This window comes from Equus quagga, unplaced genomic scaffold (assembly GCF_021613505.1).
Source record: "Equus quagga isolate Etosha38 unplaced genomic scaffold, UCLA_HA_Equagga_1.0 220_RagTag, whole genome shotgun sequence".
Classification (NCBI taxonomy): Eukaryota; Metazoa; Chordata; class Mammalia; order Perissodactyla; family Equidae; genus Equus; species Equus quagga.
Window position 1 is genome coordinate 2,011,206 of NW_025799647.1, and position 18,437 is coordinate 2,029,642.

The 18,437-nt window shown below is 39.4% G+C and overlaps 1 protein-coding gene across 9 annotated transcripts in view; it reads right to left on the minus strand.

The window, feature by feature from the left end:
• Positions 1 to 18,437, minus strand: part of LOC124233772 (DNA repair protein RAD51 homolog 2) — a 555,642-nt gene that overhangs the window by 226,535 nt on the left and 310,670 nt on the right. The window lies entirely within an intron of this gene.

Below are 18,437 nucleotides of genomic sequence, written 5' to 3' on the forward strand. Positions count from 1 at the left end.
AGTCTATCTAAAAATCCAAAGTCAAAGGGAGTGATTTTATAAGAGTTTCTTCAAGTATATAAGGATTCTTAAGCAGAGAATAGTAACCAGCTGTTTTCCATCTTCTCTGAAGATAATATAAGGGATTCAGGACAGACACAGGAGTTTCCTTACAGTGAGAGTTTAACGAAGGACACTTACTAAAGGAGACTGTGGGCTCTCCACCACCTCTGAAGATCTCTAAAATAAGGGCAGAGGCTTCAGGAATTTTCCAGAATGTTTTCAAAGCCACATTTGTGAATCTGTCATCATGCTACTCTAGAGGATATCCCTCCTATTTTAAGGTAACTGAGTGGGATAAAGGGAAAGACGATGAAGTCCAACCATATTTATGTTAAAGTAAATTTCTTTAGAATAATTCCAATTTCCTGATATTTTCCTTCAAGCATCCTCATGGAAGAAAATAATTATCAAGTTCTCCTGCTCCAAATGAGCTTAGGAGCTTTGATAATACAAGATTCAGGGGCTCTGTCAACAACACTCCCATGCTGGGAGTTTTAGGTACTTAGAATTTCCCCTTCTCTTTATTAATCTTTCTAGAATTTTGTAGTTTTTCCCTAATTCTGAAAGTATCTCTGCTGTCAGTCTTACATCCACATACTCAGTCTGTTAGACTGCAGAAATTTTCCCATTGCCCTGTAGCCAGACTTTGTGCTTTTCTGAATTGCTCCTGCTCCCTGTGACAACTTCTATATTTGACTGCAAAATCTCCCATGTCCAGCAGTGCCAGGTTGCAATAGTACCCTTTGATAATATATATAAGCCTCACCATCTAACACATCGTATCTTCATACTGAAAATTCCACAAATTCAAGCTTTTGGATTATATTGTAAACTATGTAAGTTGCCTATTCTTTCAACATAGAAGTATGAATTCTCTGATATAATTAGGGAAATTTTTCACAGTTCTTCAATTTGTATTGTTTGTCTCTAAAGAAAGACCAATATACTGATATCATAGTTACACATTTTAAATTTCTGTCTTGATTAAATAAACATAAAGTCAATGTTAATGCCACATCAATAGCACTCATGTTCAGGTAATAGCGAAATTAAGTTATCACTTACAAATTGGCATGCTTTCCAATAAGCACATATTTCTCTAGTGCCCAGCCTCAGAGTATCACAAATACTACTGGCAGCCACACAAACTGTTATGAAATGTACTGCCAACTGCCAATGACGCTTAAAAAACGTAGACATCTCACCTTACTGAAGCCAGAATCAAAGTTAGATCAGAAACGAATCAGGCAATATTACAATCTTTTTCCTAACCCCTAGTACTAACTTGGAAGTGAGATGGGGGTGGAGGGACAACATCAAATAATCTTTACAAGTCAGAACAGAACAGGTCTTAAAATTGTTTTTGGCTCCATTGCCCCTGGGTCAGCTCCTGAAACAGAAGTCAAGCTGTGACTTATAGGCTTATATTAATTTTCCTTATGCTGCTTAATTTTAGTAGCATAGTTTCCACATACTCTAATTTCTTGTTTTCAGTGTTGTATGACATGTCTTGTAAATAGTGTGAAGTTGGTTTAACTGTACAACATTAAAGTTCTATCCCCATTAGGTCTATAATCTAAAGACCTGCTACTTACAGATAAGGAATAGTTCTGACCTCTGGGAACTACAGAGAATTATGGAGAAATTCAACAAGGCCCTCTTACTTGCTTGAGACTAACCTCAAACAAGAAGGCCTTGCTAATTTATACAGAGTTGTTCTTTCAAAATTAAGTAGACAAACACCTTATACTCCAGTCCCTGAGTCTTCCATAACTTCCACCATTTTAGAAAAATATTCTTCTACGTGAGTGCCCAACTCTCTGCACCAAATTTTTCAGGTCTCATTCCTCTACAAAGACTACGAAAAAGAGGTTTATATCACATTTAACTCGGCCCTCTGCCACATACTCTCACCAGGTAAAAAAATCTTGTGAATATCACTCTAGGGCAGGGGTTGTATATTTCCAGGACAGATCCCAGGAGCAGGCTTCAAACAATGTGTCCATCCATTAACACAGCAGTCCTTGCACTCTGAGTGGATTAAGATCCCACCTCCAGTCAGCCTGACAGAAGCTGAACCCGCTTCCCCTGTCCTGCACACCCCCATCATGGAACACCAACTAAAACAGCAGTTACGTTCTTGATCAAGGGACCTTTTACAAAGGATCCTTCTTTGTAAAAGAGCCATAGCCTGCATTTTAATCAACCACAAATGATATGTCTTTACACTGTGCAGGATTAAGCTTTCTGAGATCTCTACATTACTGATAACATGAGATTCAAAGCTGGAGGTTTGGGGGAAGGAGGGATGAAGAATGGTCTGAAAGCAGCAATGAGGAAAAGGAGGACACCTATCCTACATTCAGGCCTAGTGGGAGAAGACTGGAAAACAAAATTGCCACCACTAAGAGGGCAGTGTGCCAGGGAGAGAGACAAATTTCTGTTCGAATTAGAAGGAGAAAGGAATGTTCCCAGAAGGGGTTGGGAATATAGGAGATTTTGCTGATGCTAGATTCTGAATTCTAGAGGACATAGGACTTGGGGAGAAGTGGAAGAAGAGGTGGAAGAGAACAATTGCAGTTTGGGAGGTAAAGGATTTCCTACAAGTTGGGCTTCTTGTGGTGACATCTAAACAATGATAAAAGCATAAGATGAGATCTGTGTTTTTGGAGGCAGAGATTGGGGACAAGGCTGGGGGGAGGTGGGGTCAAAGAGAGATGACTGTCCAGGCTCCCCTTGACCCTTGTTGAGGGAGGTGAGGAAGCCCAAGGAAGTGGGATCTTACCCAAGTACAGTCATGCGTCTTTTAACAATAGGGATACCTTCTGAGAAATGGATCCTTAGGCGAATTCAACATGGTGTGAATGTCACAGAGTGCACTTACACAAACCTGGATGGCAACGCCTACTACACAGGTAAGCTGCTATCTGGTGCTAATCTCATGAGACCACTGTCGTATATGCAGTCCATCATTGACCGAAATGTCATTATGCTGCTCATGACTGTATGTATATCTCTCTTGATCCCTGATGTGTAGATCCACACAACAGAGGAAATCATATACATTTAAAATATTTGTATGTAATTCTACATTAAATTTTATGACAACAAATAAAAAGGTGAAGGAACAGCAAGGATAATGGAACTTAGATGGGATTCTTTAAGAGTTTGACAGATTTATGTGGGAAACATTTTGGGGAGACTTAGGGATATTTCATGGCTTTGGGAAACATAACTGAAATAGTTATGTTTGATTTGATGCCCTCTTAAATGCGACACTAAGGTAGAGTTCACCTTGGGAAATTTACAAAATTTCCTTGAGGTTCAGTTTCCTTATTTATCAGGTGGTTAGAAGAGGGATAACACATAACAATATCTATCCCCTAGGGCTGTCAGAAGAATTAAGTGAGGTAAATGCAAGCGCGGCACCTCAATATAGTACATGCCCAATCAACATTTAATTACCTTTTTCATTTGTTCTTTATAACAAATCCACAAGTCAAATGTTAACTCCATTTCAAAATGCAGAAACAGATTTTTAGTCAGATTCAGTAACTTATTTAAGGTGCCTCCTTTAGGAAGGGGTTAAGCTGGGATTTTTAACTCTGGTTTGACTGATGCCAAAGGTTGGTCTGAGCTCTTTCTGCTGAACCTCATTGCCTCTCCTATTTATTTTTCTGCTACTGTTAATATCAGAACTTATTTCCCAAAAACTGGTTAAGAAACATACTCCCTCTATAAATGCCAAACATAGTAAAATAGGTATAGCTGGTGCAGGACCACATGTGCACTATCAGACAAGAACCACATGCAATGATGATGACGACGGTGGTGGCGAAGAATAAACAGAATAGGAAGAAAACATTAGGCACTTAAAAATCCCCTGAAAGCCTGCGATCCTCCTTGCTTCTGAGTGGGTTCCTTTATGTTATAAGGGCAAAATTTGGCTCAGCTTTCATTTGTTTCCTCTCTATGTATTGAAAAGAATCCATTGTTAATGAAAACCAGTGAAGCAGCTGCAGTATATAGTAGAAAATGCACTAAACAGTCTAAAGACAGATTCTGGCCCTGCCTAGGCCACTGGGCAGCCAGATTGCCCTCGGCGGGTTCATGATCTCTCCGGTGGTAATAATCTGTTGTTTGAGGGCATGCATTTTAGAGTCAAAAAGCCCCAGGTTTGATTTCGGTTCTTCTACTTACTACTGTGTGACCTTGGGCAAGCTACTTTGTGAGCCACAGCTTCCCCATATCAAAATGGAGATAATACCTACTTCACAGAACTATTATTACAAGGATTAAATGAACTCATACAGGTAGCTGGCACAAAGTTGATGTTTAAAAAACATCTGCTATTAACTGTTACCCACCACCGCTGAGTTTCCTGTTCTCTGTTTCTGAAATGGGGCAATAATATCTGTCTTGTGTCCTCTGTTCTACCTTCCAAACAGGATTATTTGTGATGATTATCATGTGTAAAACAGCATTTTGTAAAATGTAAAAGACCATCTAAGAATGACAGGTTATTATGATGATTACTCAGGAGAATTGAATATACTTTCTCTGCCATTTGAGGTTACAGGGATGATTAACCTTGAAATGTTTGGAAAATGATAACTAAATCCTAAAGGTCTTAAATATCTAGCTGAGGAAAACAAAATGTTCTTCAGGTTCTCAGAACTCCAAGTTCTTTTTTGCATAATATAATTGGAACCCCTAAGGGTTCATTTAATTCATAGTATAAACGCAAAACAACAACAACAAAGTTGAAATAAAGGGAAAGATGGTTTCACAGATTGCCCACAAAACTGGGAAATTGTTATTACAGCACAATGTAATAAAGAGGCTTACAAATTGAGTCCTGGGGGAAAGACACAAGCTACATTTGTTGCATGTGGGTATCAGAGGCCAGAAGTTGGCCTCTTTTATTCTGTGAAGTGCCATGAGCATAAATTTGTACACTGTCATTCCCTTTAACTCAAAACACTGGTGAACAAAAGAAGGAAAGCCACCTCAAGAACATGACCAGCCATAACACTCAGAACGTTGACCATCTCTCATTGCTCAAACAAATTCAGCCCTTAAACTACTGACTTGCTTCACTCAGAGTGGTGATGGTTGTTCACCAACGCATGTCTTAACTGATCTCAGAGAATCTTAGGAGGGGGAGGTCTTAGAAGTCATCTAGCCCCCAATGCTAGACGAGTCTTTTTCACACAATTCCACACAAAGGCTGGACATTTCTGGCTTGGCTGCCCTCCTGGAGTTATGGTTGACAAGTACTAGGGCTAACACAAAGCTTCCATGAGGGAACTCCTGCTAGAGTAACATTCTGGCCTTTTTTGCAGCCTTCGCCAAGGATTCCAAGAAGGATTTTTGTGCAGAGGTAAACTAGGCTCCCTTCTCTTTCATTCAGAGTACGGAAGTCATTGTTCTCTTTTGTAATGAAGTACGTGACAGTATTGACTCACACTGAGTTTCCCGCCAATGAACAAAAGTTTTCCCCCAGGGGCCTGCCTGGTAGCACAGAGGTTAAGTTCGAACATTCCGCTTCTCTGCAGCCTGTGTTCGCTGGTTCGGATGCCGGGTGCGGACATGGCACTCCTTGGCATGCCATGCTGTGGTAGGTGTCCCACATATAAAGTAGAGGAAGATGGGCATGGATGTTAGCTCAGGGCCAATCTTCCTCAGCAAAAAGAGGAGGATTGGCAGTTGTTAGCTCAGGGCTAATCTTCCTCAAAAAAAAAAACCAAAACACAAAACACACAAACAAAAAAGTTTTCCCCATTACTTGCTAACAAACCAAGCTCCCACCTTCCTTTTAGGACTTATGGTAACATTTTGTTACCTAAGTGTTGGACTTTACATTGACCTCTGTAAAATTTTGACTCACTGGCTCTAATACCATATTACAGTGGTTAAGAGCATGGGTTTTGGTGTTAAGACAACTGGTTCCTGTTCCAGTTGTGCCTCTTATTGGCTGTGAGACTTGAGTAAATAACTTAAGATCTCTGTGCCTCTATATCTACCTAGCAAATGGAATATTAATAGTACAGACCTCAGAGGGGCATTGTGAGGACTAAATAGGGGAATCCATGTACCACATTTAGCATTGTGCCTGGCTCATAGTGAATGCTCAGTGTTACCTGTGGTGTTATTAGCAAACCCATCCCATCAACCGATACAGATCTTTTCTAAATCCTGTCTCTCCTACTGGATGTGTCAGCCATCTCTTTCAACTTTGAGCCAACCGTATGTTATACAAGCACATCTTTTGTACTTTCATCAAAACGTTTAAATGAGAAAACTGGACAGAATAGCATCAGCAGACTGATCCCTGAGGCTTACCATGATAACTTCCTTCCAGACAGACATCAATCCATCAATCAGTTCAAAACCACTTGGTTACATTTGCTCAACCAGAAATGAATCTACTTAATTCACCCAAACTAGACAGTAAGAATATAATAGAAATCTCTGCCAAACTCCTTCCAGAAATAAAAAATCCACTCTATGACATTCCCATTGCCAATCAGATGAACTGTGAAAGAATGAAAGCATGTTAGAAATAGGAATGCTTTGCTTTAGTAAGCTCATACTGGCTCTTAATAATCATCAAAATTTGCCTTGGTGGTGGTGGTGGTGATGATGACAGCAGCTATATGTAAGGCTCCAAGCCAAGCATTTTACATGGATTATCTAATTTAATCCTCAAAACAACCCTTTGAAGTTGGTGTTAAGATCATCTCCCACCTTTTTACACAGAAGGAAACAGGCTTAGATCATACAGTTTGTAAATGGCTGATCTAGCATTCAAGCCCAGGTCAATCAGATTCTAGAGTCCAAACTTCTATCCAAGTTCTATCTTATCTCCCTTTTGCACTAAATGGCACCCTATGTTATAAGCTGTACAACAAAGATCCAGCACTAGCCTTGCAGGCCCAGAAACTTGACACTGTCAGTATCCCAGAGTTGACAACACTTAGACATGGTGCCTCACCCTGACAAAGTTCACAATAAACCCATGAAACAAACCAGAATACCAATTTATTGATTTACAATAGTGATGTATCCATCACACAGACCAGATACTCCTAATATTCTAACCAGAGCATTTTTCCCTTCAGACAGTTCTATCTACAGAGGCAAATTGTAATCACAAGGTAACAGAATAAGAGGAGTTTGCTATAGGACTTCAACGTTGAATTGAATTTCCCATAAAAGAGGACTCTTGCCAGGGGAACCGAAACTTCGAAGACTGCCAACATTCCCATTCCTATGGACAGTTATTGGGGGCACAGGGCACAACCAGTGTTCATCTTTGGGTGCTTCTGACATTGCCCAACTCCCTTTCTGACACGTTTGTGCTTTACTTATGTTCATGCCTGTCTTTGGCCTAGAGACAATCACTCTCTTTAGGCGACTTCCCGCAACTCTGCTTTGATCCATTCTCTGATGGCTGTATATATTAATTTACTTACAAACCAACTTCTTGAGTAACCCCCATATCTATTCTATGCTCTATAATATAATTAGCTCTGGCTTAAGGCCTTTAACTCACTTAAGACAGCTAGGAGCTCTCCTACTATCTGTTTAATTTTCTTTTTTACCTCTTAAAGACGTATCTACCACATTCAGTTTGGCTAAAGTAGTACAAAAATAGGATTTGAGATGTTCTTTTCTCTGTTTTCTGTTAACATTATTCTATCTTCTCCAAACATTGGTTTCAATGGGGAAAGGGGATAGAGGGAGGGCAATATGATCAGAGAGAAGAGAAAGAAAAGAGATTATTAATTTATTCTTTATATAGCTCTGGGTTATTTTACTTGTTATAAAACGCATGTGTTACTTTCATGGTTAAAAATTCCAATACAATTTAAAAAATAAAAGTTACCTAGTTCTATAATATAAATCTTCTCTACAATATAGCTTCGCTGGTTTCTAGTTTACTCTTAAAACACATCTAGTAGTGGAAACTCACAGACTCTTGAGGCAATTCATTTCACCTTAGGACAGTTCTGTTAGAACAATCTTCATATTATTAAATTAAATTTGTCTGTATGTAGCTTCTGCCCATGGGCTTAGTTCTATCCCTTGGGCCCCAAAGGACATATCTTGTCCTGCTTCCCCCTAGACACTCAGAGGCCTCACACCAGCTTAGACACTAAACAAAGCATAACCCTACCTGCTTGGCTTTTCTTCTGGGCTAAATATTTTCCACCATTTATGAGAAGGATGCTGAAAGATGACAGAAAGACATATGCTATGCATCTTTTCTAGGCTCTGATTTCTGAGATTGAGCCAGATCACTTTGGATCCTTAAGAGGAGTCTGTCATGAAAGGGTTCACTGCCTTGTTATAACACTCTCACTTATAGAAGGAAGCAGGTAGCCAGACACTAATAAGGGCCCCAAACCACAGTACATGGAAAGGGCCTTGTGGAAAGGCAGTCAGGCCCTTGAACTATAAGTGGAAGTAGCTCTATATGCAAACAAACCAGCATCACTCGGCACTGGGTGGGGAGGGTAGAGGGAAGGGTCATAGAGAATGTTCTGGGCTGGGCCACTTGTTGATTTTAGACATTCCTACCTAGGAAATGCACCATGAGCACTGCTCTCATTCTGACCACAGTGCATTAATCAGATAAACAGACTTCTCAGAGAGAAGATTGAGGAAGATAACGCAAATGTTTAAGTGTGGGAATACCACTGACACTAAATCGAAGCTTAAGAACTTGAAAATGAAAGTGATTGGAAATGAAGCGAAGCAGTTTGCTGGCAAAGAATGGAATGTGAAAATGAAATGGACGTTTCAAGTGGAGCACACTTCTCAATGCCCTTCATTTTACTCAGTGACTCAAACCAGGAGTTTCTGTAATACATACAGAATTCTGTTTGGTAAAGTGAACTACCTACTCTTTTCTGACCACCTTATCATATATATCTGGGGAATAACTCACTCTGAATCATCGTGATAATGACCACAAGCACATTTCCTTGCTTTGCAGAGTGCTATGGAGATTACAAAGCACTTTCTCAAGTATTTTCTCATTTAGCCCTCACACAAACTCCGTGAGGTGGAGAGTATTGTCCGTTTGTTACAGGTAAGGAAACTGCTCTAAGTTCAATTGTTTTTTTCCGAAGATACTGCAGCAGCCGGGACTGCTACCAGAGCCCACCCAGACTTCACCGAAGGCAACCAAGACAATGGTCACTCCACTACCCCTAACTAGCCCAAGGCCTAGGCAACCAAACTTGCAAGCCCAGTTTTTGCAGTGATTCGTGTATACATACACAACGCTTCCTTATCATCCTTAACATGTTTAAAATAAAACACACATGGACAAGAAAGTTTTTAAGGTAGTCCTATCTATTTGGCCCTTGTGTATTTGAATACTGCAACACAAGGACTGATGGCCTTTATTTGCTTTAGGCATGGCGTATAAAACCATGGTTCCACTGTTACCTGGTCTTAACTTTTTTAACTTAGAACTATTCTTAAAATATTCCTACAGTGTGTTTCACTCAGATTAATACAGCCTGATGAAATTTCAGTGCCAAATAAGGAAAGAGATCATGTGCTACATTCCCTGGAGTTATATTACAGCCTGGCAAGCAGCTTCCTGCAATATCCATTTAAAAAGATTAGCAGGAGGAAGAAAACCAAGGTTACAGGAGAAGAATCCTCACTAAAACTTCTCAGTTTAATTCCTTTCTTTGAAGCCTAAACACAGCATCTTCTAACATGATGATAGTTAAGGCATGTGTACCCAAAGGGCAGTAGATACCTGAGGGTACAGAATATTTTAAAATCAACTTCTCAAAAGTAGATTTAAAGGGGACTTTTACATTTTTCAGACCTAAATATTCTCCTTTGTCCTTGTCCTCACTTCTGCTCTTTCAAATGCTGAAGAAAAATAAAGTGAATAAGACAACAAAGAAAATCCCAAAATCCTCTTGGAAAACCTCATCTTTTTGAAGGGAATCTTGGTGGGAGGGACAACTTCCCCTGAGGGAGTACCACTGAAGCTGTGAAAACCCGAGGCCCTGGGGGCCAGAGGTGTCACCCATCAAAGGCATCAGTAGGGATGGTCAGCAATGGCTGCTGTGGACTTTGTCACTGCCCTGAACTTAGGAAGGACAACGAGCAGTTCTCATATGCCCATGTTGGCCTCACAGTGCCTAGCATGGTGTCTGGCTCACACAGTGTTCTATAAATATTTGCTGACTGAAATCAGATGAAATGGAAACAGGCTCCCGTATGTCCAAAGTGCTAGACACTAGCATACTAGAGTACAATTGTTCTCTATTGGAAGAAAGGAGAAAGAAATACTATTTTGAATCGAACGTCTTTAAGTCTTGCAATGTAAAGGATGAGAAAATCCTCCTGGTCCATCAGTCTCCAAACTGGATCATCCATCATGAGAGAGGAAAGGGCTTCCACCAAGTGCCACAACCTAGAGAATAGCTTCAGCCATTCAACAAAACAGAACTCCACCTCAAGACAAGTCTATCAAAGATCTCCAAAGATTACTCAACCCAAAAAAGATTTTACTTTCAGATTGCCATAGGGTTGGCTTGTGGCGTCTGGCTGCCAAACTGCTGCTAAGCACAGTACAGCTCTATTCTAGGACAGCTTGTCATCACACGGATTTGATACACAACATCTCAAGTATAATGGATAACCCCAAAGAGGTTTTGCTGTTGAATAGAGATGCTAGAATGTATGGTACAGCTGCAGACCTGGGTGGAGGGGAAGGTCAGTTGGCCTGAGTTCAAGCTCTACTATTTTCCACCTGTGGGGCCATGGACACATTATTTCACCTCTCTGAGCCGCGGTGTTTTCATCTGGAAAGTGAGAGGCTTACGTGGTTCACCTCAAAGATCCTTTCTAGCTGCTAGCGCTTCTAACACTCGATGATTCTGTGAAGAAAAGCAGCTAAAATTAAACATTTTATAGCTTATATGTTACATAGAAAACAGGTTGATGCATCAACAGGTCACAAAGATATGGACCCTATTAGCAAAAGCTCAGCTCTTTCTGTGGCTGAAAGGAATGAGAATATTTTGCCTTTCAAAGTGGACAAAGATTTGGTTTGGACTTCTCTCCAAAAAGACAGCATGTCTCAGCAGTAGAAATGGTGCCAGTAGCCACAGGCTGGGTCTCCACTTTTAGTGAGGAAGGCCCAGCATGCACAACACAAATTTCTTAATTACCGCTACTATAACCTTTACCACACCTTGTTTTTCTTGGGGGTTCTCCTGGCCAGGTAATCTGAGTTAGATTCAACCCAATTTATAAAATTTGAGACTTTTCCCACTGTAGGTAAGATTACATGCTATTTTAAGAAACCTCTTGGGGGATGAGGAAATATGTTGTTTTTCTTTTAAATATTATACTGTATATCAATTCCAAATGCTAACCGAGCTTTTAAAGAAAAACAAGAGTTCCCTAAAAATAGCCTGTCTACAATGCCTCTTAGATTTGGGCAATTTATTCACAGAGTATCACTTGCTTAGCATGTAATTAGAAACAAAATAACATTTGGTGAACATATCTAAAAGGTTAAAAAAACCTAAATGTAAATGTCCCAAAACATTAACCAAATATTAATTAGTGTGAGCGGCACTTCTACTTTAAAGCTACACTCTCAAAAAATCTCAGACGAGCTCCTAAATCCAATTTAAAAATTTTGGGTAACCATATATCAAATCCGAAGGTCTAGCCTCAGTCTTCAATTTTCTCTGACCACTCTGCAATAGTTGAGTGCTGAAAATCTTTCCAGTTTCGACCATCATGACTCCACAGTACTGGCTTTCCTCCTACTTTGTGGACTTCATTTTCTACATCTCCTTCCCTTTGTCTCCTTCTTCTCCTACCATAACTTCACCATGTATCTCAAAAGCTAATAGCTGTCTATACAGAAATTGATAAATAATAATGTACACTTGAAATTATACAATGTTATAAACCAGTATGATCTCAATAAAATAATTTTTTAAAAAAGTCAATGGCCATTCTCTGCTCCTTTCTCTTTCAGTATCTCTCTCTTATAGACTTGCCTTTGGATTTGGCAAACTCTAGTTGTGTTTACGCCTAACTCTATATGGATGAAACCCTAGCTTTAATCATTAAACCTGGCCCTCTCACATGAGTTTCAACTTTCTATCTCCCCCACTGCATGCTAGATATCTTTACCATTTTGCCTTATCATTATTTCAAACTTGGAAGCCATATCAAACTAAACTGAGAAAGAAAGAGACCTGTGGGAATGGACTGAAATTGGAGGTCTCAGAGTCGAAGTCACAATTTCTAAAATATGTATATGTGTATACGTATGTGCGTGCGTGTGTGTGTGTGTGTGTGTGTTTCTCAGCTCTGTCCACTGAAAGGGCCAAGAAGCAAAGATAGCTCAACAACAGTGAGCACACCTACTCCTAGAATTTGGTCTCTAATACTATTTCCACTAAAAAAAAACTGGGAATTCTTGGATAAATGGGCAATTTGAGGGCTGGAAAAGGATTGGTACAACATTAAACTAGGATAACTTATTATGCCAAAAAATAAGGAAGTGCTAAAAAAAAAAAAAACCACATTGGCTAAATCTGAGATAATCTGAACACCAAAAATAATTCAGTACAATATTAACCAATGAAAAGAATAGGAATCCATGAATCCAAACTGGTAAGGAAAGGAGGGATGGATGGATGGATGGACAGACAGACAGATAAATAGATAGATGAGGAGAGGAGACAGCTCTCTCACTTACAGAAAAATGTCTACTGATTAACAGTAAATGTGGAAGGAATGTTAGTGTTGGCAAATCATGATTTTGCAGCTATCTTATAAAGCTTGGATTATGCAAGACTCATCAATGGATACTAAATCTGAGTGAATGATGAGGAACAAGATATTTGCTTTCCACTGACTGCTTAGTGCTTACAGGGGAAAAATAATGACTATATAGAGGAAAAATCTGATAATACTATACCTTCACCTGGTGATCAAAATTTACATCACCAATGAGGGGCAAATGGACACCATGTGTCTCCTGAAACAATAATCTGAGAAGGACAAAATATCACATAGCTGACAAGGCATAACCTGAATCTAATCATGAGGAAGCATCAGACAAGTTCAAAAAAAGCATGTGGGTGGGGGACTGTATACTTCAAAAATGTCAGTGATAAGAGACAAAGACTGTAAATATACATCTATGTATTCTTCTGGGCCTCACTCTCTACAGCCTCTACAGACCACAGTTATCACTCCTTCCTGCTTATCACTGATACAAAAAAAACTGATATATTTTCTCTCACTGACAAGCAGATGACAAATACCTGCACCTCCATTTGGCAGGTAGGAGAAATATGACATGAAAAAGTGGCTTACTCGCCAATGGTCTGGTTTGGAGTCTCTGAGCAGGTTCTAGACTTTGTGCCCTGAGATGTGCAAGAAAATTGTTCCCTGGGAAGTTTTTTGTGATCCTAAACCTGTCCCTATGTAAATGTCTGATGAAAGCACATGTTGACTGGGTTAGCTTAAAGTTAAAACCAAATGGTTTGAAAATTAATTACATGCATGAGTACTTCAGGTTAATGAATTCTCTTTCCAAAAACATCACTAAGATTCAAGAACCTGTCGTTTTTATTGCTTTCATGTAGATATACTTACTAGAACATTCCTAAAAAGTCTGAGAAGGGGCTTTACAGAACCTGCTTTAGTAAACAGATGCAAATGATTTATATTTATAAGATCAATACATTATATATTAATAGGAACTTCTAAAGTGTATGAAAGTGCTTGAGAAAAGATTTTTCTCTTAAATAGTTTCAATATGAAACTTCCTAATATGACTGCATTTTAAAAACAGATTCACAAGAAATTACAATAGCAATGGAGCTCCAACATTTAAGCAAAGCAGTCAAGACTACTTCAGACTGAAATCTTAACAGTACCATAGCTTCTAGAGATCCAGCTGATGCCTTTATACACTTATAGAGAAAATCATTGTCTTATTTTACCGAGTTTCTTCAAGTAAAATTTTAAGCATAAATGAACAGAGTCATGGGCAAAGCCATCACTGAGGCTGTCTTTGAGGCTCCTGAAAGGAAAGGTCTCTGAGGATTAAGTTAGAAAACACACTTGCAAAATTTTGTTCCTCAGCATTTTTGGGTCTATTTAAGAATTTTCTGTAGTAAAGTTTTATGCACACTATTTATAATTTTAAAACAAGTTTTTAACAGGTAACACTTTAAATAAAAGCAATGACACACTGTCCATTGCCCTCTCCAAGATGGACAATTTCCATCTTGTCAAAGGGAGGTTAGAAAGAAGTAGTTAATATTGCTGAAGTAATCCCCAAATCAAAGCCTCCATTCGGATGGCCTGTGTTCTCAGGCTCCCTCATGCCGGACACTGAGATTGGTTTCATGGACAAGGATGGTGCCACAAAAGAAATGATTAAAAACAACTAGAAGACGATTACTCCTTTGTGACTCCTGCCTGAGAGCCTGAAATCTGAGCAGAATTCATCTCAGTTTCTCTAATGAATTCCTCTGCTGCTGTCATGCGGTTAATTCTCCAGATTTTCTACTACTCTGATTATTAAAAAAAAAAAAAAGAAGAAGTAAAAAGGAAAAGGAGCCAGCCAATATAAACATCAAAGGGTACTCCCACTTCTGTGGCCTTCAGATATTTTCCAGAGCTGGATTGTGGGGACAAAAGAGATTGGGAGATGGGGAGAAGACGGTGCTTTGTTTCCTCCGGGAGACAATGGCCAAATCTGCCCCACAACACTATAGCACAAGTAGGTGGCATGTTTCATATCGCTAGGCAGCAAAGGTTTTCTCAGCAAAGCTAGAAGATGTTCCCTCGGCTTAGCCAAGACAGACCCCAGCTATTCCTGAATGGTGGTGTGTGGAGGATGAGAGCTGGGCCCTCCCTAAAAAGAGTCTAGTTGCAGACATCCTCCACTGGGCCTCAGACCAAAACACTGACGGGGGTGGGAGGGTGAGATGGAGGAAGAAGGAGGGAGGCAACTTGAGAAACTTAAAACCAGCATAACTTTTCATTTCCTGAACTGAAAGCAAATAACTGTTTGTGGTATTCACTGGAGTTTGAGTTTTTTTCTTTTGCCAAGCCTCTAGACTCCACAAACGACTGAATAGAATGTTAGTCTGAAGTTAATAAGATGAGGCTGATGGGAATAAATGTAAAAATCTATTACATGGATACAAGAAAGAAAACTATTACATACCGAAGTTCAGGATGGAAGAACGACCAGGCAGAACAAGAGTTCATGTGAAAAAGATCTGGGGGTTTTAGTTGACTGTGAACATTATATGAGCCAACAGTGTGACTTGGCTGCTGAAAAATCCAATGCAATTTAAGGCCAGATTAGCAGAAGTATAGAGTTCAGAGTAAGGAAAAAATAGTCCCCCTGTGCTCTTCACTGGTTCAGACACAGCTGGAATGCTGCTCCATTCTGGGTGCCAAGTTTTGAAGAACACACAGAAAAACTGGAGCATGTCAAAAGTATCACAGGAAGAGAAGGGTGTGGAAATCATGTCACATGAGAAATAACTGGAGAAACTAGGATTGTTTCAACTGGGGAAAAAAGAACTTCTTGGGCAGGCTAGTTATCCGCAAATAGCTGGAGAGCTGTTCTGAGGAAGAGAACTTATGCAAACTTATCTCCACGACTCCAAAGAGCAGAGAAATGGGCAGAAAAATAACTCACCCTAACAAAAAAAATTCTAAAAATTCACACTTTTCCTGAATGGAATAGGCTGTTTTGCGTAACAGTTACTTCTCCACTAATGGAAGGGTTCAAAGTCTAATGAACTCCTGTCAGGGATATTACGATAGAGTATTCCAGCATTAAATGGGAGACTGGTCTCAATGCCTTGTTAAATTCTTTCAAACTTTAAGATTCTGAGCCTGAGAACTACATAATGAGTCAGAAACAACATTCAAAAGAAAAGGTACCTATCACGTGCTTAAATTCTTTTATCTATCAGTGGGAAATTTATTCAGAGTCATTCAAAAATACCACTACAGTTCCTTGACTTTGTATTAAGAGTAAATTTAAAAAACCCTGCTCCGGTTAGTCTTAAACTAAAGAAACCATTGTTCATAGGAATGCCAGCATTCTAACACTCCTATATCTTTATTAATCTAAAGATATCTCGCCTTCAGACTCACTACATGCCAAAAAAGCTGAACTCCTTGAGACCAGGGTCTATGACTTATTCATCTTTGTACTCCTAGGGCCAAGCACAGAGCTTGACAAAGTAGGGGCTCAAAAATATTTGCTAACTGTGCTAGGACAGTGACAGGTACTGTGGATATAGCAATAAACAAAACAGACCCAGTCTTAGCTATCATGGAACTTACAATCTAGTTGGAGCCATTGGTCTCAAACAGTCACACAAAGAAACAGATAATTATAAAATTATAGCAAGTATAATGAATAAAAAGTAAAGAGGACAATGAGAGATTATAAGGAGAAATCAAATTTTCTTAAGTGATCTTTACACAGAGTCCTGAATGAGAATAGGAGGTGGCCAGGTAAAGATTGCAGGAAGGAAGACTATTCCACAAAGAGGAAGGAACATGTGCAAAGATGCTGAGAGGTGGGAAAGAGTGAAGGGGAAGCAGAGGTAAGATCGTGGAGGTCCTCATAGGCCACGCTATTATTTCCAGGTCTAATTAAGTACAACAGGAAGCCATTGAAAGATTTTAAGCAGGGAAATGAGATAAAACCATTACTCTGGCTGCAGTGTTGAAAAAGATTGAAACAGTGTATTTCAACCCATTAGTGTGTCATGAAATGAATTTAGTTGATCATGCTCAACATGAAAAAAAGAAAAAGGAATAATTAAAAAAAAATCAAACAGCATCATACAGAGTAAAGATAAGTATTACTGTATGAGTCTTTGGCTTCATATTTACTTATAAATACACAGTACACACATGCATATGTGTGTACTGGGGGTATTGTGAATGGTATTTTTATTTTAGGTGAGGAATATTGGCCCTGAGCTAATGTCTATTGCCAATCCTCCTATTTTTGCTTGAGGAAGATTGTCACTGAGTTAACATCTGTGCCAATCTTCCTCTATTTTGTATGTGGGATGCTGCCACAGCATGGCTTCATGAGCGGTGTATAGGTCTGTGCCCAGAATACAAACCAGCAAACCTCAAGCTACTGAATCAGAGTGCACAAACTTAACCACTACACCACTGGGCCAGCTTAAATGTTATTTTTTATTGTGAGTCACAGTCAATAAAGTTTGGAGGCCAGCCCTGTGGCGTAGTGGTTAAGTTTGGTGTGCTCTGCTTCAGCAGTCCAGGTTCGTGGGTTCAGATCTCAGGTGCAGACCTACATCACTCGTCAGCCATGCTATGGTGGTGACTCACATATAAAAAGTGGAGGAAGATTGGCACAGATGTTAACTCAGGGCTAATCTTCCTCAAGCAAAAAAAGAGGAAGACTGGCAAGAGATGTTAGCTCAGGGCTAGTCTTCCTCAGCAAAAAAAAAGAAAAGAAAAAAAAGTTTGAAAGCCACCAATTAGAGTATATCAAGGGTGAAAACCAGGAGACCAGTTAGGAGGTGAATGGAGCAGTCAAGAGGGTACATATGTTGAGAAGTGGAAGATTCAACATGTCCTGGAGACAGACATTCAAAAGGAGTTGGTGATTGTATTTCGTGGGCAATGAAAGGGAGATGTCAAGGATAACTCAGGTTTCTAGCATCCATTAACTTGACAAATGAATCAATAGGTGAGTGAACAAATGACTAAATAAAGATGGCACGGTGAATCTAGCTAAGATTGTAGTTTTCTTCAAACTTAACTATTGGAAAAAAATCTATCCAGTTAAAACAGTAAGAACATATTTTTTTTCCTTAGTTTCTTCTGTCTCATCATGAGTTTCTTAGAGATAGGGCCCAAATCATCTTCAATTTTGTATCCCTAGATCCCACGACAGGACCTGCACATAGACATGCTCAGTAATTACGTGCTGAATGGGTTAAATGAATGGAGTAAAATAAAAATTAAAAAGTAGTCAGTCTTAGGGGAAAATGAAATGTCCCATAACTGTTAAAGTCAAGGAAGAGCAAATCAACTTGGGATAGATTTTTCTTGTAAGTTCCCACTTATGAATCAAAAGTCACACTTTATAAAACTAAAGGAAAAATATCTTTGATTATAACCATACTATAAAAGCACTCTTACTCCTTTTACTGCTGAGTACTAGTAAATCTTCAAAAGTCCTCTTCTACCAAGCTGCCATATCTCATTCTCACTCAGTGCTTACAGATTTACGGGAGACTCAAAGTTCTAAATTCATAGTCTAAACATTACTCAGATTATTCCCATCTACTTGGTAG